This window comes from Varanus komodoensis, unplaced genomic scaffold, assembly GCF_004798865.1.
Source record: "Varanus komodoensis strain SLA01 unplaced genomic scaffold, ASM479886v1 scaffold21, whole genome shotgun sequence".
In the NCBI taxonomy this organism is placed as follows: Eukaryota; Metazoa; Chordata; class Lepidosauria; order Squamata; family Varanidae; genus Varanus; species Varanus komodoensis.
In genome coordinates this window covers 6,479,936-6,506,356 of record NW_025335589.1, presented here as the reverse complement: position 1 = coordinate 6,506,356, position 26,421 = coordinate 6,479,936, and the positions used below count along the sequence as shown (strand labels likewise).

The following is a 26,421-nucleotide window of genomic DNA, read 5'->3' as shown; positions in this document are numbered from 1 at the left end:
GAGAACTTAGTCCATCCTATTCCATACCTTCCATTGTTTAGGTTTTTTTCACACAAGAATGTGTATATGTTATATGTCTGGGAGAAATTTGAAGCAATAGAGCAATTTCCTAAAGCCTCTTTCATTTACCAAGTAATAAAACTTCCAGTGTCTTATTTCAGTTACACCAGGAGAGAGTTCTTATAAATTACTGTAGGTTAAAAGCATGTGGTCATGTGCCACAGATTGCTACTGCTTATCTCCTAGTATGCTTTGAGTTCAGAATAAAGTGGATGGCCAGATGACAGAAGCATTGGAGAGATGTACAGCATTCCAGTGTCTAGCAAGCAGGTCCCCCGCCCTCAAGGCATTTGTGGCCAATGTCCTGCATTCCAGAGACTTGGCACAGCTTCTGTCAAAAAAGGGATGCTGTTCCCAGGTAAGGAGAATCATGGTCTGTATTTTAATAGTAGTGCCAACAGTAATTTTCAAATTCAGATTGATTTGAAAAGGTGGGAGTAGAATTCAGAGCACAGGTATTCTGGGTCCATGTCCAGCAGTCTTTCCATTAGGCCTAAATACACACCAGTGTAACAACTTGGATGAAATCTGTAGTTCAACTCATACATAGAAAGGAGTTGTAGCCCAATCTTCTGTGTGTTTACTCAGTAATAAGTCCATTTGTGTTCAGTGAGTTCACTAGTACGTATGTGAACTAGTGGGAGCCAGTGTGGTGCAGTGGTTCAGAGCATGGGACTGGGACTCAGGCGATCTGGGTTCTAGTCCCTGCTCAGCCATGGAGCCAACTGGGTGACTTTGGGCCAGTCACAGACTCTCAGCCCAACCTACCTCACAGGGTTGTTGTTGTGGAGATAAGATGGAGGAGGAGAATGATGTAAGCTGCCTTGAGCCCTTTGTAGGAAAAAGGCAGGATATAAATCGAAAAATAACTAAAATAAAATATAACTATATCAATAAATAAATATGTCAAGGATCACAGCCTCTGGCTAATTTCTTATCCTACAATTAATTGGTTCACACATAATGGTAACCATGGTATAAGTTGTTGAATTCCAGGTTGTCATCATGTGTGATCCTGGCTGTGCTAATAAACCATGGCTTGTTAAACACATACAGCAATGACAATCCATGGTTCAAAAAACCCACTGTTGTAGGATTGTTAACTCTGAGTGTTTAAGCCATGATTTGTGTTTATTTGCAAAGCCAGGACTGTAGGCTGTTCATGGATTGACTAGCCAGGATACAGATGTGCTGAGTGACAGCAGTCAAACAACCCAGCCGCTCCCCATGTTACTAATACTAGAGAACCACGAAGGTGATTGGGCTGCAGGGAGGGAATGGGAAACAAGGAGAGAAACAACCCAAAGGATTGAAGGGTGCAGGTGGTGGTGGGGTGACACAGTTTGATCACTTGTCAAAGAAACCCTGGGTAGGGCAAGAAACCATAAATTGAATAGGGCAAGCCTACTACATGCAAAATAAGTCTAGAAATACATTGTGGAACTGAGTTTTGTTTTGTGTTGTGAAGAATTTGTTATAAACAGTTTGCCTTAGCACAGACTTTGCAACCATCTTTTAAAAAAATGCAATGTGAAGATATATTTGACCATAACAAGTTTAAAGTGCAATTATGTCACTGCCAGTTTGTAAGAAGATTTGTTAGGTTTGTGACCACCATTTTCTCGATTAAACCCACCAGCCCTTTCTTTGTTCTGTTGCCCTCATTATTTTATATTTTGTTGTGGTGTTTGCACTGTGTCATGCATTGCCAGGGTTTGGACTATCCAGTTGGATTGTCCTGTTTTGCCATTGCATTTTATGATGTCTATATAATCACTGAAATTGCTCGTTTGTGAAAAAGCATAAGATGCAGAGACTGTATACCTAGAGAGACAGTAGTCCTTTTTTAGCATGATTTAAATAGCAATATGTGCTTAAACCCTGGGATTTATTTATTTTTTAATGCTCAAGAGGTTTTATTGTGTAAACTACAGAAACATCTTCTTTAAAACTGTAAGTTGAGGAAAGATAATGTTTTCCCTGCATTGTGATGAATGTAGCAATTGTGTGCATATGCTAGAATAGATCATATTGAACATCCCCTGAGCTCCGTTTGCAGACAAGTTGTAGCTCCACCATGACAAAATTCCCACAAGATGTTGAATTATTAATGCTTTGGAATCTGCGGGATTCAGCAGATAACATTCAGAATTATTGATGGCAAACTTTATCCTTTTATTTTCTGAGATGCATAATGAAACCGGGAGCCCATCAAGCAACTACAGATAGTGTTTAGGCTAATTTTTGCAGGGGCCGATTGGCTTTTGCTCTAACATATGTAAATATAATAATTCTCTTTCATGGTGGAGGGGAGGAAACTGATTTGGCACTAATTTATGAAGCCTTCTAGCATTCTCTGTGCATTGCATCCTGTGAGGGCATGATGCTCTAATTACACTTGCTCTGTATAATGAGAGCTCTTAATGACAATTACTGATTATAGTTAGGGTTGTTCAGGGGTTTTTTCCCTCTCATCATGAGATGATATATTGACTTTCACACAAGAAGACTTTATATACTATGGGTGCAATTGGCTAAGCAGCACTCCTTTGTGCTAGCCCTGTGGGGAAAATTGAGGCTGCACAGGAAGGCTTGATGAATTCAGATCAGTGTCTATGTTTCTGCACACACACCACACTTACGCTTATTTGAAGATGATGCATCTTGATGTAGACTGCATTTCGTTCATTCATTCCATTTTTATATTGCCCAATAACCAGTGCTCCTTGGGTGGGTCACAACATGATAAAACATAATATTAAACCTTCAATATATAAAAAATTAAAGAGTTTGGAATAGTTAAAAACAATTAACAATAAACATAATAGAACCCAATAAATAACCGACATTAAGAATGCTCTCCATATGCCATCAAATGCCTGAGAATAGAAGGTAGTCTTAACCTGGTGCTGAATGTATGATAACACTGGCATCAAATGACTTTCACTGGGGATGATATTCCACAGCCAGATCAGCACCGAGAAGACGCTCTCCCTTGTTCTCATCCCCAAGCCTGAATGGGAGGCTAGCCTCAGTTGTTGATCCTAGTGTATGGCTACATCCACAGTGGGAGAGGTGCTCCCTCAGGATTCACCAACTTGTAAACAGCTTGTCATAATGACTGATTCTTGCACAGAAAATGAGGGTGGAGCTGGGGTTGCAGGAGAAATATAGGAGACCCAGACCTATGACTTCCTTTTAATGGTGTCAGCATTGCAGAAAGATGGACTTTGCAGGGCAAAGGTTTAACCTTTAGACACATTTAACCTTTCTCTCACCTTTCATTTATTCCCATAAACTGCTTTTCATGGAGTTTTTAACTGTTCTTTGTTTTTAAATGAAACCTGGCTTCTAAAACCTAAATAAGCCTGCATGAGAGAGAAAATGAGAGAGAAATAGCTGGAGGAAGGTTACATTGTCATGGAAAAATGGATGGGCTTGGAATGGGTTGAGCCAGGTTTTCCCCTTAAGTTTGTCCCTGGATTTCCATTATTATCTTGACAAATGTGAGCTGCAGAAATGTGTGTGGAGAACACTGAATTTTACCCTGAGGCTGTTTCAGTACAATTGCTGATGCTTTTAAGCCTCCGAACATTATCATAACTATGTTTCTGCAAAATACTTGACACTTTCACTTAAAATAAAAGATAGGACTAATACCAGGTTTATTAAAGGGTGAGATAGGGAATCTGCCTTTTTCATAATAGTTATTTTAGAATTGTCAGTTCTTCATCATGGTCTCTGTGCATCACACATATATCGGTACTGCTGGACGGGCACCCTGTCTGTCCTAACCTGGAGACTGGGTTCACACAATATGACAACTTACACTCAAGGTTAAGTATGGGTTGTTATTCAACTGTGAATTGTTGTCTTGTGTGGATCCAGGCAAACTAACAAACCATAGCTTGTTAACCAGGAACAGGCTGTGAAGAGACCCCATCATTTCTTATTGTGCGGTAAATTGTGAGTTACTCATGGTCAGCAAATGATGGTTTCTTAATGAGACTTGGTTCAGACAATATAACAACCCACAGTGGCTTCATCCAGTGGTTCAACAACAAACTATAATCAACCCATATCTTGAGTAAGGACATAAAAAATCAGGTCAGAATTTGACTCTCTTGCACTTGCTAGGCTTCTTTTTCATGCTTGGCCCTGCCCAGGAAGTGTTCCAAGCTGACATCAAGTCCACAAATGCTCGGAATGCTAGTACATAACTCAAAGTACATAAATCTTTGTGCAAAATATGCAAAGCCTGCAAGTCACATGTGCAGAAGCAGAATTCCGCTTGAACTCACTTCCTTCCAGACGCCCATGCAAATATTCAGCATGATGCAGACTTAAAGAAGAGAGAAAGTGGGCCAGTGACCAGAGAGCCAAGCTGAGGAAATTCAGTGGATGTTAACCCCAAACTGGATTCCTCACATATCCCTAATCATGAGAATGGGATGTGCTATGGTGTGAACCTACCTATTAGCCTAATTCTTACAAACATTGCAGCCCATCATAGCTAATTTAGGATAAGGGTTGTAGCATGCTCTGGCAGACATTCTGAATATTCAAACCTCAACACAATCCATGCCATGGTTTATCATGTCATCCATGAGAAACTGTTCGAAGAGTCTCCAGGTAAGCAAACAGGATATAAAACTTTAATAAAATATATAAATAAATCCAAACCCAGGTGGCAGGAGTTGTTCAAAGCTTAAACACAGCTCAAATAATCCTAGAACAGACTGTTAATAAATAAGCCACAGTGGACTGTGGTGATCATGCTGACTGGTCCTATGACTGCATAGTACTTATGTGCCTTGTCATTATTATCAGAACTGTTAAACCAATTGCAAATGCCGTGCTTCCTCTACCTCAGCTTTCTGTGATGCAATAATGGGCACATCCACGTTTGCGCTGCTACAGCAGTAACAGCAGGTAGGATTTGAGCCCCCAGGAAAAATGATCATACTGGATAGCTACCGTATTTTGTGCTCTATAAGACGCACTTCCCCCCCCCCCCCCAAAAGTAAGGGAAAATGTCTGTGCGTCTTATAGAGCGAATGTGTGTGTGCCCGACGCCCGGGATGCTGTCGGCCCACCTGCACCACGTGGCGCCACCTGGTCGGCACGCGCTCGGCGTGCACTGCTCCACCCCGCCCCCCCCGGCGCAGGTGAGAGCTGTGCCGCTCAGGGGGAGCGGTGCGGAGGAGGAGGAGTCATGGGCTTTAACCCGCCAGCCACACGGAGAGACAGACTGCTCAGCCCCACCGCCCGGGAAGACCTGCCTCCACCGCTGCCGCGCCACCCAGAAGACCACCGCCGGCACGCTGCCGGCCCGGCTGCACCACACCTGGCCGGCACGCACGCCCTGCTCCACCCCCCCCTCCGGCTCAGGTGAGAGCTGTTAATCACAGGTCGGTGTGTGTTTTCAAATGGCAACCTGTCTTTTAATGAAGCCCATGGGGAAGTGATGGGGAATGTGCCTGTGATTATCAGGAAGCTTTCCATGGATCCCTTCTCTAAAAACTAGGTGTGTCTTATGGTCAGGTGCGTCTTATACAGCGAAAAATACGGTAGTTTCCATGAACAGATGAGGCTTAAGTTTTCTTGATGGGTACCTGATTTAATAATGTATTTCTGAAATAGAAGCAATGCATTTTGCCATAAGTAACTCTGATTAAGCTTTGGTGCAGCAGTGTTACAATGTGAATCATCACAATTGCAACATCTGTTTCACAAAGTAAAAGTATCTGTATGTATGGTGTCACATTTCCTTGTTATTCTATCTTTCCACCTATTGCCATGATTGCCTGTCCCCCACACTAATGAGCATGTAGTCGCTGTGTATTCCCTGCTGCTAAATCGAAACATTGCTTAGTAGCCAACTGAGCATCACCTCAAACAATAGTATTCACAAGTGCTGCCCCCCTATGGCCAGTTTTGCAGCACCATCTTTCTCCATCTCCTTTAAAGAGGAGCAGCAACACAACAGCGGAAGATTGAAAGGAATCGTTGCTAGTCAGTGTGCAAAGACCAGGAAAGGAGAAGCAAAAGCTGATGGTTAGTGGACAGTTAGAAGAGTCTTAGGAAGGGACTCTGATTCCCATAGAGAAAAATGAAACTGGTTAGGAATGAATTACTGTCCAAGCCCCAAGACTGCATACCGTAAGACTGGAAGACTGGCCAAAGTGAGTAGAATGATGGGTGAATACTTTGTGGAAATGTTTGCCTGTTAACATGGGTTTAGAAAGCTAAATGATTGATAATTGTGACTGGTTGTGTAGCTTTATATGGTTGCTGCTAGTACCATATAAACCCCCATTGCTGATTTTTTTTCTATGACCTGAAGACATTAGTTCTATCTATCTCTCCTTGTATGGCTACTGGATTTTACCACCACTTTTTCATTCTTTGTTTACAGAAGTAGATTTATTTATTATATTTCTGTCCCACCCTTTTTCTTACAAAGAAGTCAAAGCGGCTTACATCAGACTCCTCCTCCTACTCTTAGCCTTATCCTCACAGCAACAACCTTGTGAGGTAGGATGAGCTGATTGACTGTGACAGGCCCAAAGTCACCCTGTTGGCTCCATGGCCGAGTGGGAACAGGAACCCAGATTGCTTCAGTCCTGTGTTGTTAATCACTACACCACACTGGCTTTTAGAAAGCATGTCCCTGATTATTTGTAATCAGGAATTATTTTAAACTCATCAGACCAGCATATGCTGTTGTCATTGCACTGGATGTCAGTTATGCTAGCAATCACTCAGTTGTATAAGCTCAGAGGCTTTGTTGGATTCTGCCCATTCTGCACATCACCTGATGCAAGTAATGAGAATCCCTGTTCATTTTGCAGATACTATGGAAAAGGCAGTATGTATTCCTAGCTATTATTTTAATTATTCTTCCTATTCCCAATATTAAGACTCAAGACTGCTTGTAACATTAAAAATTATAAAGTTAAAACACAAATAGAAATACACAAAAGTTAAGAATATAATTAAATTAGTAGAATATAAAAATATATTAAAAACCAAAATATATCAAATGTTTTAACATATATAGAAAAATATAGAGAGTAAAACCAGCCCAGCACTGTCTCACAGGTCCAGTCTTTTCCCAAAGGACTGCCAGGACAGAAGGATTTTTGCCTGCCTCTGAAAGCACAACGGGGAGGGAGGGGTACCAATCTAGCCTCTCTTGGGTGGGAGTTTCAGAGCCTTGGAACCCAACACATCATACAACATGCAAACTCAATACCACAGCATGGTTCCTTAGTGGAGAGACCTTGAAACATATGCATAAACTGAAATGAAAATTTCAAAACAAAGGGAAGTATCATCAAACACCAGCGCTAATGCAAATTATGTTGCACCAGCATAAGGAACTGGTAGCAGGGAAGACAAACTGTTCCTTAAGAGAAAGTTCTCATCATGAAATTGTATAATTTGTGGGGGGAACTGCCCCCTCTCAGTTTGCACCCATGGATTATTTATATGAGATGACTGATCAGCCATGTGGGGAGCCTTGTCATTTAGTTAAGTCTACAAGCTTTACTACAGATATACATGTATTAAAGAAAAAATAATTGTACTGTGCATTTGTGATGTGGATGACCAGATACCCACATGGTGTATCCTAAGTTGTATGAAGGGTGGGTGGAGATGTACACACCATTAAATTTGCCACATTGTAAGCTGGGTCATTTGTATTACTTTACTGTTTGATCTGTATTTCCTTCTCCAAGATTTCAGCAACCTGGTAGAAAAGCAGAAATGCTGGAGTTGCTTAGTTAAACAGTATTGCTTAGTTAATTAATATGACAGCAAAACTGCCATGCAGTTGTAACGGTTGTGTACTAAAGTATTTCAACAGACTTATTCAAAGATATGTGCTAGCAACTGAATGCTTAGCATGGGTCAAACTGCAGCATGCTGGTCTAACCGACTTTATTACTCTGATGTCACAGGTTGATACATCAGCACAAATTATTAGGATAGGAACCCAAATGTATAAGTGTAGTAGTCATTTGTTTTTGTTTTACTACATTTTATACTGGAAACTGTCATAAACTTAATGTTCTTCCTCTTCCTTTATTCATACTACTTTGACACATTTATTTATGAAATGGGCATTTTCTTTAGTCATGATTATGTCCTGGACAGCTCCACGCTCTTGACCATTTCCTAGAGTCTGAAGAGCTGTTCTATTATTACAGTGGATGTAAAATTCTGTTCAGTAATTTAGCTGTTTGTCTTCCTTTTACAGAGAGATGGAGAGTGCATCAACTGTAAAATGGAAAATATTCCACTAGCAAATCTCTAAGTCTGAAGTGTATAATTTGGCAAGAGCTTAGGGCCATTCCTCAAGCTATTGGGACTTGGATATCCCTTAGCCATCAGCAGCACATATTGATTCATTACATAATAGTGAAAGTATGCTTTGGTTTTTGCCCAGCCTTAGAAAGAGTGGTGTCCATTATGATGTTTTAACTCCATGTAGAGGAGCAATATGCAACAGAACGAGGATGCTGGATCAGTAGAAAGCACACAATTGCCTGCAGACATGACATTTCTCAAATACCATCTTACAAACCAAAGTTGATCACCACATATGTTAATTCAGACTTGTGAAAAAATACTGAAGCATGCTTGTTCAGACCATTTATTTTTCTAACTTCTAAAAATAATTTAATTCAATCGAAGGAAAAAAATACTCATTTGGATTCAGTAGAAATAATTGTGAATGATACCTCTTTCCTTCTGAGACATGATTTATTCGTTACATTTATGCCTGCTTAGATGATTTTTCCCCTTGTCATCTTCTGAATATCAGGTAGGTGTGTACTTTGACATACTTTGTAAGAGATCTCACAACATTTTACACATTGTTGACGGCATGAGAATCTGTTGGATCTTATCAATGGATCAAGTAGCTCAGTATCATATTTCCAGCAGTGGCCAGCCAGAGCAGCTCATTTGTATGACATGAAGGCAGTGGGCCTCACCAGGCACTAGTTTACAGTGGCATACCTTGACTGAATAAGGAGGTTCAGCTCAGCCATCATAGTTAATTGTTCTTATTGTATTTAATAACCATTCATGCACCCATCTACACTTGAGCTCCTTATTCTCCCTCACTATGTTGTATCTCATGTAAAGTACTCACTTTTCTATCTTGAATTTACTACCAATGGGACATGCTAATATTCAAGCTTAAATGGCAAGGAAGTCAATGCACAGTATTCCAGCAGATTTACAGTCACTTCATTATTATAGCAAAGTTATGTGTAAAAGGATGGCAGTGGGTATGAAAACAGTGAACTGAGCATAGTGCACGGCTCTCAAAGAATATTGGATATAGTCCAAAATACCATGGTGCCCCAAAAGCATGGTGCTCTAACTTGAAGTTCTTCTTCATGGTCTCTGTGCATCACACATGTGGGCATTGCTGCACAGTACAAGACCTGGATTGGAGAGAAACTTCATCTAAAATGCATTTAGACAAGGAATGCATTACCTGTAGCTGGAGGGCAATATGTAGTCCACCAAGTCTTAACTGTGACCCCCAGGGTGCCCTGGCACCAACACCTAATCACTGTCAATTTTCCCCTGCCAGTTGTACAGTTGTAGTTGCAGATCCTGCTGCTTCTGTTGCTTGATTGTGTAGCACTTGCTAGATTGTCCTTTCCATTCAATATTTTCAGAGGTGGCAGAGCAGGCTTTTCAGTCCTTGTTTCATGTGAAGAATAACTCAAAAGATGCTATAATATGAGTCTTGGGGTTAAAGTGCAACTAGCAATTAATGACTTTATAAAGGTATAAATGTTTAGTCACCTGTTGTGGTGGCAAGGGGAACTTTAACCCTATAATCCCAAATGAGATTAGCAGCCCAGGACGGTTATTTGGGTCGGGGGAAAGCTTCCATTGGTGTAAATGAGATGAAAGCATTAAATTCCTCCTGCACACCTGTGCAATACTCATAATTGTGACCCTCCAGCTGTGCATTTTTAAAAAAGAACTGCAGATTAAATGCAAAACACTTTGCCTGGCCTTGTGTTCCATTGTGTGTGTGTTTCATTAAAAGGTGGCAAGGACTCATTCTTCTCAAAGGATTTATGTCTAGTGTGTAAAAATGGCATTCAAGCAAGTAAAAGTGTGCCTAGTCCCCAACTGCAGTTCAATATTTCAGTGTGAACAATTCAACCAATCATCTATGAGGACTATATTTCCCAGACCTGGCTTTTTTGACTGATAAGTTTCAAATCACTGGACTTCTCAGAACTATCAGTGTAACAGTTTCTTATTGAAAGGTCTAAGCCAGTGGTGGCGAAACGTGCCACAGCAGGCATGCAGAGCCCTCTCTGTCAGCACACGAGCAAAGTTGCCCCAGCATGGCCCTGGCAGCTGAGAATCAGATAACAGCACACATAGGGGCCATGTGCATGCTCAGAAAGGAGTAGCGGCGCCAGGCAACGATGTCACAAGCCATGCCTTATCAGCTGTGACTTGTCCGACCTTTCGCATGGCCGGTCAGTGCGCTGCCAAGGATATATATATATATTTGCTTGGACTGGCTGTGAGTTGTTTTTTCTAAACTGAAGCCTCAGTTTTCAGGTTTTATTGTAGTGTTGGTACTTTGGGAAAAATAAGTGGGTTTTGTGTTGCAGTTTGGGCACTCGGTCTCTAAAAGGTTTGCCATCACTGGTCGAAGCCATTCTGCTGACCCTAAACACAGCTAGGCTTCCCAGCTGTCAAATACCTATAGGGTACCTCATCTTGAAATTCTGTAGCTCCTAGAACTGCACCAGAATGGTGGTATCCACTGGGTATATGGCAATGTCCTCAATATCTATGACTTGAAGGTCAGATTTTCTGGAAACAGATTTTTTTTTTAAAACCCACAACTTTTTATAGTATTTCCAGCCAACATTTTTCAAAGATGGCACATGGGCTAGCAAAGATGACTGAATTAAACCTGAAAATGAAAGCAACAATGTTTTCTTTCTCTCTCCCCACTCCCACTCTTCTTATAACAGTAATCTATATGGTTCTTATAACAGTAAACTGTATTTAAGAAATGGTTTGCAATTCACTTTGAGCTTCCCACTTGGATAAAAAAGTGGAGTACTAGTTTGCCTTGAGTATGTAAATGTCGCAGAATTCTGGGTTTGTTTGTCCTTCTGATAATGTAAATGCATGAATTGTTCAGAGTCAGCCTTTAAGTCCATGTGTATATGGAGGGCTCCCCACCATCTTATGCAGATACAATATATTCTATGTTTTGGTATTTGTTTTTTATACTTTCAGAGATTGTGTACACCATTTTGGAATACTTAAATGTAAATGGTTCGTAAATATTGATAAACAAATGGAAAGGTTAGAAAACTGGTGATGGTAGAAATAACTCTGTCCTAGTTCCTTCTAACTCAGATGATCAGAACTGTTTCTCCTGTGTTTGTCACAGTTTGCTCTCTGGCTTGTAGCTGTAAAATGATTATTATTTATTTGTTATGAAATTGGCTAATCTGTTGCTGAAACCATTGGTGCTACTGTCTTCAATATATATGCTCATTAGCACTTTAAAACTATTTATTCCTATTACAATATCATCAGCCTTTGCATTGCTATCTCACTGCTCCCTTAAAAAGTGTACTTCATACTTTTAATGTTTCCACCACTACCTCAATGTAATGCACTGTGCAGAGCTATTTACCAGCAAAGTATTCATGGACAATAGATGGTTGAGGAGCAGGATTTAAACTAATAGTGTCTCTGTAGCTAAAAAGGTTATCTATTTCTTCTCTTTTGCATTTGCTCTGTGCAGTCTATAACAGAGCAACAAAGTGAGATGAATCCTGATTTGACCTTAAGTGCCATTTTGCCATTCAGCTGAGTGGTTTTCCTGTAGGAATAAAAGCTGACATTGCTTTGCCTGAGTTCCTTCAATCAATATTAGTGTGGGACAATACACATTTTATTGATATGAAATAAAAGCATCCCTATTGATACAGATGGATAGGCAGACATATTCCTGGCTCAGATCTTAAAAGGTTATGGCAAAGAGCAGACTGTGTTTGGATGCAACTGCAGGATTTTCATCACTGGTGAGCTCACTGCAGACACTCAAGCTTAATTCCTACATTTTAAGGCAATTTGACTTGGCTTAGAACTAACTGTTGTTAGCAAAAAAAAAGTCTTGAAAATTTTTATTTTTAGAATGCATTCCATGAAATGATGCAATAAGTGGCTATGAATCTAAGTTAATGAAACTGTGTTGATTTGTCTGGCTGGAAATGTTAATTATATTGTGACTTTGTGTTAATTAATCTCAGTTGTAATTTTGTGTATTTTGATACAGTATTTATTAAATAAGTGAAAATGAAATAGTTTAGAAACTTATTACTCAGGATGCCTTCCTTTATATGGGCCGCACTTCTACACATAGCTTTAGGTAGACATCCTAATAACCCTACTAATGAGACAGTCAAAGAATATAGAATTGAATTTACTTTAATAATATATTTAATCCTCAGTTTCTCCATCTAGTGATGTGCTTGGAGTCAGGACTGATTGAAAGTGTCTTAAAACCACTTTTATACATTAGCAGGGCCGGTGGTCCAGAGTCCTGCTAGCTGTAGTCCAAAACATCTAGAGGGCAACACATTTGGAAAGGCTGAGATATATTATCTGATTTAGGCATTGGACCCAATTAAATCAACTCCAGTGCATATGTGAACCTGTCCCTGCAGGAGGTCTTTGGTCCATGCAGAATTGCCACTTCCACTGAATTGAATGGGCAAGACCAAATGAATAGGAACTGTATGGAAATCATATATGTGGTAATTCTCCAAGAGTCAGTCATTTTACTTTTCTTGCTTAGCATAAACTAGGTTGTCATTTAATATCTTCTGAATCTTACCCATATCAGTTTCAAATACCATGTAAGGTTTTAACTGAAAAAGTTACTAGATTGATGAAAGTAGATTCAGTGAATATTTATTGCATTTGTATGCCACCCCATACCCAAAGGACTCTCTTCTTTGTAATTATTCTTACAAATCTCACAAGAGAAATTTTTACAGAACCAATGCCCCTCCTCAATAACCAAAATATGAGCTGGACATAAATGCTAAACTGATCTGAAACCTTGGCTCTCTTTCTGGTTTTGTTCAGGTTATTTTATAGTAATGAAGTTCATTCTACATTATTTTTCTTTTATCATTGATTTTTTTTAGTACAGACAAAATCAAAATGCATTTTCTGTAAAGGAGAATTACGTCCCTTCAAACTGCCAAGTAATCAGTTAAGGGATTTAAGTTTTTTCCTCCAGGAAGTTCACACATGTAAGCAGCTGTGTATTTTAACCATGACCATGCATTTATGCAGGGAAACCTCAGGGTGAGGAATGAGAACTGGGCTGCTTGTTGATAGGATCACCAAGGTCTTTGTGTGGCAATGGTGAGACTTTTTCTAGCTGCCATGAACATAGGAATGTTTGCTAGACATTGCCATCTCCAGCTACAAAAAACCTATTTCCTCTGAGAGTTCTCCATGCACTCCTGTTCATTAGAGGCACTGTGGGTAGTAAATAGGTAGTTTACAGGTTGTGGCAGCAGGAGGAGGAGGTGGGCAGCAGCCCAAGCAAGTAGTGGGAGGGAGTCTTCAGCAACACCTTGCAGAAATGCTCCTGACAATCCTTCTCCCGCCCTCCCTCCCTCTGAACTATTAGAATAGTTGGCTGAGGCCAAATAACAATGAGAGCAGTACAGATGAAAAAGGAACTAAAGTTGCTTGTGGCAATTTCTCTTTTCTTACTCAATGCTACAAAAGGACGCAGGATCTGTAAGATATGTGTTTGTGCACTGTCGCTGGATGCTCGCAGTTACACCCAAGTAATCCAAAGTCTTGAGCCCTGAAGGGACTAAGTAGTAATCCACAGTGCTAACAAATATTAGGTCTGATTATCCCCCAAAATGGAGAAAATGTATATTCTAATGGCTGCCTTTGTGGTGTTCACAGCCATGTTGCCTTTTGCAGCCATCACGTAATTGTTGCTTACGACTGTAGTCTTACTCAGATCGGACATATTTTGTCAATGTGTTTGATGGGGCAGGGAAGGCAAAAGAGTAATCAGTGCTTCCAGCATGACCAGTTCCTCATAGGGTACCTCCCCCCACAAGCCTGATGCCTTCCAGATGTTTTGGGCTCCAACTTACATGAGTCTCAGCCAAGAATGCAGAGCGCCAGGCTGAAGAGTGCTGTCACGGGGCCTCCCAAGTCTTGTTTTCTCTGAATGTATTCCTTGTGTATCATAATGTAATATAGATTGATGTGTTTTGTAGAACCAAGTTCCAATTAACTTAAGATAACTTGTACAGAATGGGAAGATTTTTGTTTTTGTTCTTTATCCTTAAATTATTACCACAGTCACAATCTTAAGTTTCCTTATAATTATTACTTCTCTTTCAAAGTAGGTTGACACACTGATGCTTGCCATAATTATATATTTTAATGATAAAGCTTTATAAGGGGTGCATGTAATTGCCATTGATTGCCACGAAATGGTGAAGATGACTAGCAAACCCAGTCAGAGAAGTAATGTGCAGCGTTATCATTGACGGAACATTTCTTACCATTAAGCGTTCAAACTCTTCAGCTGTCAACACATGGGCACTTTCTGGAGCCAAATTCTCTCACGCTGTGCACTGCCTGCAGCTTGCCTGCAGCTCAACTTTGACTGAAAATGTTGATTTCACTTCTTTTAGCCTTGTTCTCATTTAGCGTTAAAACCTGCCTAGAGTCTGCCTTTTATTCTGTAATGTACACATGCATGTGTCAGCCCCTCGCACACTTCTGATGTGAAGTTAAGGTGCTCAAAAGATATGCTCGTAATCTCAATGAATAATTGATTAGAGAGGAGTCTGGCAGTGTTAATTGTGAGGTGCAGCTGAGTGAACGCCAAAACAAAAGCGCCGAAAAAAACTTGTAAAGTCTTTAGCATTGAGCAACAGGGTCAGTGCACCGAAGTGGAATTTAAAGGATGCTCTTGAGTGTAATGGGTTTTGACTTGCTTTTGTCATGTGCCTCAGTGCATCATTGATTGAGCACTCATTTGTTAAATCAGCTATATTTTTGCTGTTTGTCAGTCCATAGACTGTTGAAATCTTTCCTCAAAAAACAAAAGCAAAAACATTTTCTTTCTTTCTTTCTTTCTTTCTTTCTTTCTTTCTTTCTTTCTTTCTTTCTTTCTTTCTTATCTTCATAACTCACTGATCAAAAAACACACATACCACCCCACAACTTTCAGTTACAGTTTTCACTAATGAGAGTGAAATATAATTGTGAAGAAATATATTGGAGAAACCCATCAGTTTCTTGGGGAGTTAAAGAAAAGAGTTGAGATTTATCTGAAATATTGATCAGTCATCTTCTTAAATGGTGCCTTTACATTTAGCACAGAGCAGATGCTCAAAGACCATTTCAGCTGGAAAAGGTTTTAAACATTGTGCACAGAAAACAGCTCAGGGTACATGCATTATCAACCTTCCCCAACCTGGTGCCCTTTGGATGTGTTGGATTGCAGTGCCCATCATTCTGTGTTAGCTGGGAATGATGAGAGTTGCAATCCAATACATCCAGAAGCCACTACATTAAGGAAGACTGCATTGTAGTTTCTGCTCTGAAAAATTATTATAAGAAACCTGGTAGATAAGAATAAGTGGTGGACTAGTTTCAAGAAGTTGTTTGATTATTGAAAGAAGCAATCGCCTACAGAGTGCTGGTGTTTTCAAGACACTAATGAATACTTGATGGTAGTTATAATGTTCTACCATAAAAAAGAAAATTCTTGAAATATATGAGAAAGTTTCTCTATGGAAATAGGTGGTGTTAGCTTTAGAATTAATATTCACTTGCTTCCAGTGATGGCTGATGTTTAAGAATAAGTGCTCCTGAAGAATTCTTGAATAATCTACATAGGTTGAGTTTTTAGTGTGTTTCTTCTCATACCTGAGGAAAATATATATTACACAATTACAGGTTTGAAAGCTGGGAAGAACTAATTAGTTGGAACACCTGAGTACTTTCACCTTGCTCTTCCTTGGAGTGATTTCATTTTTCTGTTCCAGTGTTTACTGTTGCAGCTGGCACACTCCTTCATGCTGGAACTGCACCTTTGGAGTGAGCAAGTTTGGTCATAAGCCCTAAACTTTAGAAAAGTCTTCCCAACCTGGGGTCCATTGGCCATGCTAGCTAGAAATGATCAGAATTGTAATCCAAGACCTCTAGAGGTTGTTGCTGTTTTAACAAGCCGAAAATACTCCAGCTACATTCCTAGGGACTTAGGGACCCACCTGCATTTTGCCTTGGTCAACCGCTCCTCTCTTTTTATGTTTATCCAGTAGTTGTGCTAGGCTGATTGCACAGGCTGCCTCCCAGCGCTCAGGGTGAGCACATTAATGGCTATGTCACTAGTCTTGCATGTCAGACCAGCTAGAAGTATAGCTAATAAGTTAATGACCAGTTTTATTTGCCTTGCTGATTTGTTGTTGGCTCCCTTATATCTTCTGTATACCACTGTGATAATATATTTGCAAACATGCCTTAGGCATCATAAATGTAAGATACATGAGCGGATGAACCTCTATTTACTGATCCACATTATGAGTGGAATTAACAATACACAGATGATAAGGAACAGAGGAAAGGCAGAGATTTGACTAAGATGTTGTTAGACACTGAAGAATGGATGTCCTGATGTGGGCAGCCCATTGTATATTTTTGCACCCCTTGCAGAAGTAGAAGAACAATGATTTGAATCCAGACCAAGTTAGTCACATTTTCTTCTCATTGAAATCAATGGAACATTAGCCATGAGTAATATAAGTGCTATTTCAGTGGTGCTAAACCATAAGTGCCTTTGTTTGAGTCCAATCCAGTGTTTGTCATGTGCAATAGCTAGGTGATTGGTGCTTGAATCAGATCTTGGCCACTGTAGCTATTGGACAGACAGGAAAGGATTGTACTGTAGAGGAGAAGCGCATGCTTTACATGCAAAAGTGTAAGTTTGATACCTCACATCTCAAGATAGGACTGAAAGACCTCTGCCTAATACCCTTGGGACCTATTCCCAGTTTATGTTGACAGTACAGGGGTAGAGGGACCAATAGTCTGACTCAGTATATGGTGTATTGCTTTGTGCAGCCATCGTAAAGGAGTGAGTAGCATAAAGATGTGAAACTAGAGCAGATGGTAGAAGGAAATGAAAACATTTAAAGGAGCACTTCTCACACACAAGAGAGATTGTAACTAAGCAAACATTTACACACTGCATTAAAACATTTGAGTCAGAAAGTCCCATTGTGCTCTTATTTCTCATTGACTAGTGCAGAAGTTCAAGGATCTTCAGAACGTGAAGAATTCAAACTGTAGGATGGGTGAACTTTCATTAACTTTGGATATGTTCCAGAACAAGATATTATGGAAATATATGAATTTCAACACCCATTAGTGCCTGTGCAAAATATATTCCACTTAAATTTTTCAGCATAATTTTATTCACTGTCCTCTAATCTCCTAATAACCATTGGGACAGCTGCTGTGGTATGAAACATACTCAGGATATGCTAAAACACCCTCTCTTTTAAATACAAATAAGAATTTGTTCCAACTTTTAATGCATGGACTGGGGAAAGGTTTCCTGATTTCTCTCTGCCTTTTCATTGCCAGTTCTGAGACCAAATTATTCTGATGATTAGAAAGGTCAAGTATAAATTACTTGTTGAAGCAGTCACGTTATTACTTAATTTTCTTGTTTGCTCAGTTTTATTCAATCCAGTTGTGCTAGTTCTGCAGTGGTAACATAAATGTGGATTTGGGAGCTATTCTTTCTGCAGGGATTAATTCAGTACACGCTCACACCATGCCGTTTAGTCATATGAATTGTTACTCAATCTCTAATGAAAGAGTGGAATCTAAAAGTAAAACCAAATGCTGCAATCCAAATTTTACTGAGAATTTGTAGTCCATTATATTTAAAGTAGACTTTTTATTGCCATTATCAGAAATGATATGAAGGCACTTCATTTAGTGTAGAACTTAAATGATCATTCTAGTAATTTTCCTCTGCCTAAAATCAGACAGCTGGTTACTATTGTTATTATTTGGGGGGTGGGTACTGTTGTCTGATGGGGTTGTTTGTATTATCTTCCAGTTGCTATGGTACTTTTTAATGTATAAGATGGAGCAAATGTTTGTAATATATTTATATGCATTTTTTCATAATCCTCAATATCTCATACATTCTTAAATACTTGGCAGAGGAATCTGTTAGGCTTGTAGAGTATGCAGCCATTCCTGACAGACAGCTCATTTCATTGAGCATTGCGGAGCTGCAAGAAGAGCACACTTTTACAAATAAAAATAAACTTTATAAAATGGACGTCCTACTTCCGTTGAAACGCTGATGGTGAAGAAGGAAACAGTCAGTCCTAGACGTTGTAGAATTGGTTCCTCAAGATGCTTTGAGCTTCAGCTCCCCACACCCTAGCCAGCATGCTCGGAATGCTGGGAATTCTATTCTAAAACTTCTGGAGGGCACCAGGCTTGGGAAAGCCGGTCTAAGAATTATGAGGAAAGGTTGAAAAAGTTTAGCCTTGATGAATGGTCTGTTAAGAAGCTGTGATATGATAGGTATTTTGAGATACTTGCATGGCAATTCCATAGATCATGGAGCAAATCTGTTTTCTGATGGAGCCGAACCAGTGGGTTCAAATTACAAGAAAGGTGTTTCAGCTAAATATAAGGAGGAACTCCTTCAAGGTACAAGCTGTCTGAGCATAGGAAAGACTGCCTTAGAAGGTAGTTGTCTGTCCTTACTTAAATATTTTTCAAGCAGAGGCTGAATACAACTATGCAGCACTGTTGCATCAGATATCCTGCATGGGCAAGGGTTGGAATAGATGACATCTGAGATCCCTACCATAGCTTAGTCTATTAATATATATAATATGGGGGGGGGGGTTGGGGGGATAAATGTATTTAGCAGTATGTCAAACACACACACAATATTCCACTGATTGTTTTTTAAACATTAAAAATGAACAAATTACAGATTTCATTATTTACCCTGTGGCAGGTTGTATCATAGCAATGGGCAACATAGCTGGTAAATTTCAAAGACATTTTGAAATTCTTTGCACAAAATGCAAAGACATTTTGAAATTCAACAGCACCTTTAAGTATCACTTAAAACTTAGTTTTCACACCACATGGACATGACCTGGGAAGCACTTTTGGTTGTTACTAGATGTTTTGAATAGTTTTTTTAAAAAGGCAAAATTATGGCTTGGATCATGAATTCCCTTCTGTGAACAGAAAGAGTTCTGGTCTCTCCTCCCTTCTTCAGTCTCCTAAATATCTGTTCCTGAGTATTGGGTCCCATAGAAATGTGTTGGAATTGTTGGACTCTCTTCCTTAAAAAAGCAGGACAATTTTAGAATCTGAACACATGTTTGGAAAAATATATTAATGAAAAGTAGTTGCATAGTAGGAATGAATTTCAAGGTCCAATGGCTACGTTATCCAAGTCGAATAGAAGTTGCTTTCCTATAGTTGTACTCTGCTTTGCCATGGCACAGAATTATAAAATCATATGGCAAAGGGTGGGTCATGTGAGAAATCCCCACTTCAGTTCTGCACAGACACAGGAGAGCCAGATTTGCTTTTATGGAAATCTCCTATACGGTCTGCACTTCCCACATGGTTCCAATATTGCCTCTGGAACTGGAGGCAGAATATAGCCATTTAGGACTAGTAACCATTGATAGTCTTCTCTTCCATGAATTTATCCAATCCCCTTTAAGGCCCTACAAACCGATAGCTATCACTGCATCTTGTTGTAGTGAATCTATGCACTGTGATTAACTGTAGTAGACTAACTATGCACTGTATGAAGTACACCCTTTTATCTGTCCTGAATCTCCCACCACTCAGCTTCATGGAATGGCCTGAGTTCTAGTACTATGAAAAAGGAGAAGAATATCTCCCTATACTCTAGTTGGTTAGAACATCATAGGACTCAGTACAATTCTACTTTGCCATGAGTGCCTCAGGATGTGCATCACACATTAAGCTGAAGGGAATTCATACAATGCTAGGTGTCAGTTGCTTCATTAATGTCAAGAAGGGTTACGGCTAAAAGATGTGTGTCAGTGCTAAATATAGGATAATAGATCTCCTGTGAGCTCCCATGAGAGGGCTCTGTGGTTTTCTAGTGTGAGCACAACAAATAGGCAGATGCCAGGAGGACCGTATTGTCCCAGAGTTTTGGTTTACAGTAGTAAATAGACTTGCAAAGAGAAACCAACAAAGAATGTATAGGATTACAGGGATTCCCTCAAAGGTTTATTTAAAAAAAAACACCTTTGTGTCGTTTTAAAATTAGAGAAATGGCCAGTGGAGTACTGAGCTTAACTGGAGCAGTGAATAAATTTCTAAGAATTAAAGTGTCATTTGCTTCAGAAGAGCAAAAGTTATGAAATAAAATCTAGAGATTTTAGACACTAATCCTAGTAGGTTTCATGCAGAGTTACATAACAAGGAACTCACTCATGAAATTTGGCTTTCCTGCCTCTCTTTTCCATTATAGCCCCTGTATCCCTCCCCCAAATCTTTCTTGAGGGTGGGGAATGCATGGGTTCTCCCCCACAGATATGCGGGGATTTGCTTCCATTGATATTAATGGAGACTTGATTCTGGTTCCTGTCTTCTAGACTGTCCCTAAATGAGAAAAGAGAGCTCCTACACAAGTTATCTTTCTTAAAATGCTGACTCGGATTGAGAATGTCACTTAAGCAAGTAGGAAGTTAGCTTCCATTTTCTGTCTCCTTCTGGAGCATTGTGCACTCCATGCCATTTCTGAGGGTCACCAAACCTTTAAGTGGGCTTTCCAGAAAGCCCACTTAAGTGGGCTTTCCAGAAAGCTGTAATAGGAAGGAAGAGAACCAGAATGCTCTATTACATGAAAAAAAATTTGATGTCATGTCTCTCGATGTCAGTCCACTGTTTAGCGTGCTTCCTTTTCAGCCTTCTTCCCAAAGCTGATGTTTGTCCCCCAGTTCAAATCTTTTCATGTTTCTTATATACATGGGCTTTATCCTGGAGTTGAAGGGTGTGTAAATTGTGAAAAACACTGAATGGCTGTGTTCAATTAGAAACCATGATTGTTTTCACTGCAGGATGGTCCATTGTGTTGTCTGAACGCTGTCATAGAATTACTGTGTGGTATGTTTGGTTTCCATGTAACCATAGGCAGAAACAATGCTCTGTTGTGTGGTTTCCATGCCTCGATATGGCTTATTCAGTCATATGAACCCAGAAACATGGTTTCCATGCAGCTACCATAGAGTCCAGTGGAAAGAGAGGCAATTGCTTGAGGCACGCTAGCCATCCAACCTCTGTATGTACCTGTGGAAACTGCAGTTGTCTGTCAACCTCACCCAGGTAAGAAACCACACCACACACTAAACAATACGGTTTAGTATTATGTGTGAACACAGCCAATTAGAAACATAAAAGAGAGCATGTCAGGAGGGGCTTCCCAGGCCATGTAATCTGACCCCCAGCTCCAGCTTGCTCTACTCATGACATGCCTGCCATGTGCATGTCCAATATGTATAATTTTGTTCATCCACCATGTACACTTAAAACAAATTTGATTCGATTTGCTGAAGGCAGAAGGAGATCCTTGGTCAGAAATTAGGTGGAGGTATCTTTCACTTAAAGAAATTAACCGAATGCATTAACAAGGGTTCCATGGGGAATAAATGTATAAATGCAGTCACCACAAATTCTCAGTAAATGAAGTGCTCAGTAATGAAGGAAAAGGAAAGCTGCAGAGCCAGGAAAGAGAGACAGTGGCAGAGTTCTCTTAAACCATGTACACAAAATCTCTCTCTCTTCTCTCTCTCTCACACACACACTCACTCACTCACACCCATGACAGAGTTGCAGACCATAGTGGCAGACCATTCAGTGCAGAAGTGACAGTATTACCAATTTTGGAAGCTGAGTCCATGAAGAACTATTGGTATTGAATGCACATTCTGGATTGCCTTCCTTGTCCTTCCTTAATAAAAGTATACTTAAAAAAATAAAGGTGGGTTATTGTTGAACCACATAATCTTTTAAGTAATATTTTGTTATTTTATACATTGAACTAGTGCATTTCATTCAGTTATTCTAGTGACTTTGTAAACGTTAACTCTTTACAAAGGGGGTCATTTGTAAGCCTTTTGAAAATTAGACTGTTAGCTTTCATATATTTTCTGAAATCTCACAGGAAAAAAGCATTGATCATCCCAGTGTAACAGCTCTGAAACTGCTTAGGAGTAACATTATGAAAAGATAGTATGAGGCATTGCTTGGAATTTACTTAAATACAAAATAGGAACAAAGGTTTGGTTTTACACTGGGATTTCATAAGTTCGATTTGAATGCTTGCTGTAGAAATTTAGTTATCCACAACTCTGCTTGTTCCCAGGGGATGTGGTTTGGTAAGGTACCAGCTGGTGCATTCTGTTTGTAAAACATGAGATAATCTCTCTTGTAATGCTACAATTGTGATATCTATGGAAATATGTTTAGGATAAAGAGGGGAAGTTGCAAGATATATGCATCAATTTTTGTTGGTAATGTCTGTCATTTTTTGCATTTTGACTTGTGAAGATTTTGCATTTATTAATTTGCAGGAGGCCTAATTTGAAGATTGATGAATTTGTTTTTCTGGAAAAGCAAATTTGGTCTTCATTTTTGCATGATGCTTCATATACAGATATTTTTGCCTTGCTTTTCTCAGAATTTGAGATGATATATCTTCCCTTTACTCAAAAAGATCTTGTTGCTTTCACATCTCTTAAATCATCACTTGGCTTCATTAAGAGTAGCTTTTAATTTCTTGCAAAATATTTTATCAAAAAAAAAAAGATACTGTACACTATCTTCAGGGTTGTAATGTTTTACTGAGCTCAGTTTACTTCTTTTCTGTGCTTTTCTTATGCTTTCCTTGGCGAATGAATGCTTAAAGGATTTAAAACATTTTTGTTTAAAAAAATACAACCAAAACAAAAAGTCAATATTGTTGTTTTTTACATGCAAGGTTTTCTCCTACAGAAGACACAATCAAATGGCAAAGCTGTGTTTTTGTTCCTTTTCAGAAATCTCTGACAAGCCCACGACTCTTGGTCCTACTACAGCTGTACAGATCTATTCATTATTGATGACTTGGGGCCAGACAGGCAGGCAAAGTGCACAAGCAGCACACATATAGATTACCATAGTGTGAGATTTGTTTTCAGTATTCAGAAATCAGAGTTGCTTAATTCCAAAAGGGGGTCTCAGTCCTACCAAAACTCCAGTTGTACGACATTTATAGTAAGGCTGTTACTGAAGCCACAATGAAATAAACAGTGGTTACACAAGGATAGTACCCATATAACCGTTTTTTGGTTCCCTCTCCCTCCCTCCCTCCCTCCCTCCCTCACACACACACACACTCACACACACACACACACACACACACACACACTTTTAATTACTTAAATCAATTTAAGACAGCCTTCTCCAACTGGGTGCCCTCCAGACATTTTGGGCTGGAATTCTCATTGTCTCGGCCTACATGGCCCATGATCAGGAATAAGGGGAGTAGTCATCCCAAACAGCTGTGGGGTGCTAGATTGGGGAAGGTTGGTTTAGGACAAGTTCCATGATAAGAGTAAGATGAATGGGATTGATCATGCACAAGTTAATGCAAAATAGTGTAGCTTCCTAACAATGTGAGAGACTGCACCTCAGATACAATGATTGCTCTTGGCATCCAAAGAAATTGCAGCCAAACATTTATTTGTCTCTGTGGTTCTTACTAGAAAAGATGTGATTTGTTATTGGAAGTAAAAAAAAACTTGAGGAAAGAAGTGGATTCAATTAAAAGGGCAAGTTCACATGCCACACTGAGACACTCTGAGAATAAGCCATGGTGTGTGAGTAGCCTATGTATTACTCCTGACAGATGGTCACCCACTCAGCAGCCTGTGCACTTACCCAAGACTGCAAAGGGGCAGAGGGGTTGCAGGTATGGTTGGGACACTGTTCAGTGTCCGTTCTTCAATGTTTCTAATTTTAAAAATCATGAGGTAGAGGACACTGAGAAGGAAAAAGGGGAATAGTGGCAGCAAAGGCAGAATAACTGGGAATGGTGGCAGTTCTCACTGATCTTGCCAGCCAGTTCACTAGCTTTCCCAAGAACCCATAATAAAATCAGTGCCAGATTCAGGCATCACAAACAGCAATCCTGGGAATAAGTCACCTAAACAACCCTACTACATGCCATGAATTCACAGGGTGCCTTGGTTGTGAAAAACAACCCACAATGGAAGATACGTTCCAGGTTTGTACATCACACTAAGCTACCCTGCAACCACCTACGATAATAATCCCACGTGGCTTTGCATGACAAGCAAACTAGATCTATATATAACAATTGTACAGTCCTTGTTTTCCAGATGAATTCAATAGGACTGTTCCACTTTTCTTGCAAGTATGCACACCCATTTGACCAGAAGAAGTGAATATAATATATGACTTACTTCCTTTAGAAAAGTATTTTAATTAACATTGTGGATATTCCCTTTTAGTGCATTTCTATGTGATTTATATTGTCTGATTTAACAAAAAATAAAATTGGTTTCATGCTAATAAATTAGTCCATCCATTTTCTTGCTTATAATTTGAACCATTTTATCTTGAGGATAAATCCATCTTGGGAGGGAGGAGAAAGCGTTTAAACACCATCTTAACTTCCAATGGGACATCAAAGGATGTAACTTTTGGCTCTAGACAATTTGTGTAAACATGAATATATGGTAACTGCGGTTTCATTAAAATGAATAAAATAGGCCCATTTTAGCCTGAAGTAGACAATGGTTTTCAGTCCCAGGGTCATACCAGTACTGGCTAAGCATTTCGGGACTGCAGCCCAGTGATTGGCCTGGCCAGTGCAAAAACAAGCAAAGCTTGAAAAATCCAACCACCCTGCAATCTCAATCTAGTGGCATATGTTCTTAAGTGGAATGGTAACACCCGAAAATTTGAGAGGTGTTATGCTGCCATAGCAGGGCTTCCATTGAACCCTCTAGCTCCTCGGCTATTAAATCTTGGACATAAGTTAATGTATCGGTGCACATATTAATGCATGTTCATTTTGCCAAGCTTTTCTTAAAAACAGAGAGAGTCTGATCCTAAGGCAAGAAGTGAAATGAGAAATGTATGTATAGATTCAAACATGAAAACTTTATATTTCTTTTGATAAAAAATATGTCATCTGAACTTTACAATTACCTTGCATTTATTGGGTAGAGATAAAAAGAAAAGCCTTCCTAGTGGTAAATTAGACATGAAGCAGGATATGGTGATTGACTGATAGTGGAAAGTATTTGCTTAGAAAAGCTGCATACTCTGGAAACAGTGATAAGAATTCATTCTGGAAGTGGGTTATATTTCATTTTCTAGAAAAAGAATATCTGCCAGAAATAATTGTCTTTCCATGGTATATTATTTCTATTTCTTGTCCTGCCCTTGTCACCATTTGGAAATGGCTTAACATCCTAATCTAAATTTCAGAATAAAGAATCAAGAGCATAATAAAACTTCCTTTTAGTTAGATGTGCCTTTTTCAGAAAGTGGCATAGCACCATCTAGTGTAGAATATAATTTCATTTTGACTTTTTTTTTAATCCTAAGGAAACCAAAACAATTAACTTGAATATTAACTGGTAGGTAAAATGAATTAGCATATAAATTATCCCAATCCTATATATTTCTGCCAGGTGGCAGTCAGCAGCATTAGTGTAATACCTGCCTGTGATACGATTTATCCCCAGTAGGCAAAACGTCCAGTTCTTTGGGAAGTATCCTCTACTGCTGCTGCACCTTCTTCTGTGCCAGTGAACAAGCTAGCACATTGAGAGGTGGTGGTTCCTGGAATAACCCCACAAATGGGCAAAAACACTCCTATCCAGAAGAAGACAGGTCCATGGAGTTGTTTGAGGAACCTCTTGTTCTGGCAGCACGATGAACCATTCCACCAGTGCGTGGGCAGTGTGGGCAGAATATTGGCCAAATCTTTATTTGCTGGAACTGAAAGTGCTGAAGAGCACCCCATATCAAACTGTCATATATCAGAATTTAACAGGATTTTTTTCCCGCTAAGGCCCAATCTTATGCAAGTTTAGGCAGAAAAATAGGCTAGAACTCTGGGATCTGTAGACCTTTTTTGTCTAGATTTTTATGACCTTTAGTTCGAGGGTC

The 26,421-nt window shown here is 39.5% G+C and overlaps 1 protein-coding gene across 7 annotated transcripts in view; it reads left to right on the top strand.

Annotated features, from left to right (window-relative positions):
* Positions 1-26,421, top strand: part of SLC10A7 (solute carrier family 10 member 7) — a 163,888-nt gene that overhangs the window by 65,960 nt on the left and 71,507 nt on the right. The gene's annotated exons all lie outside the window — the stretch shown is intronic.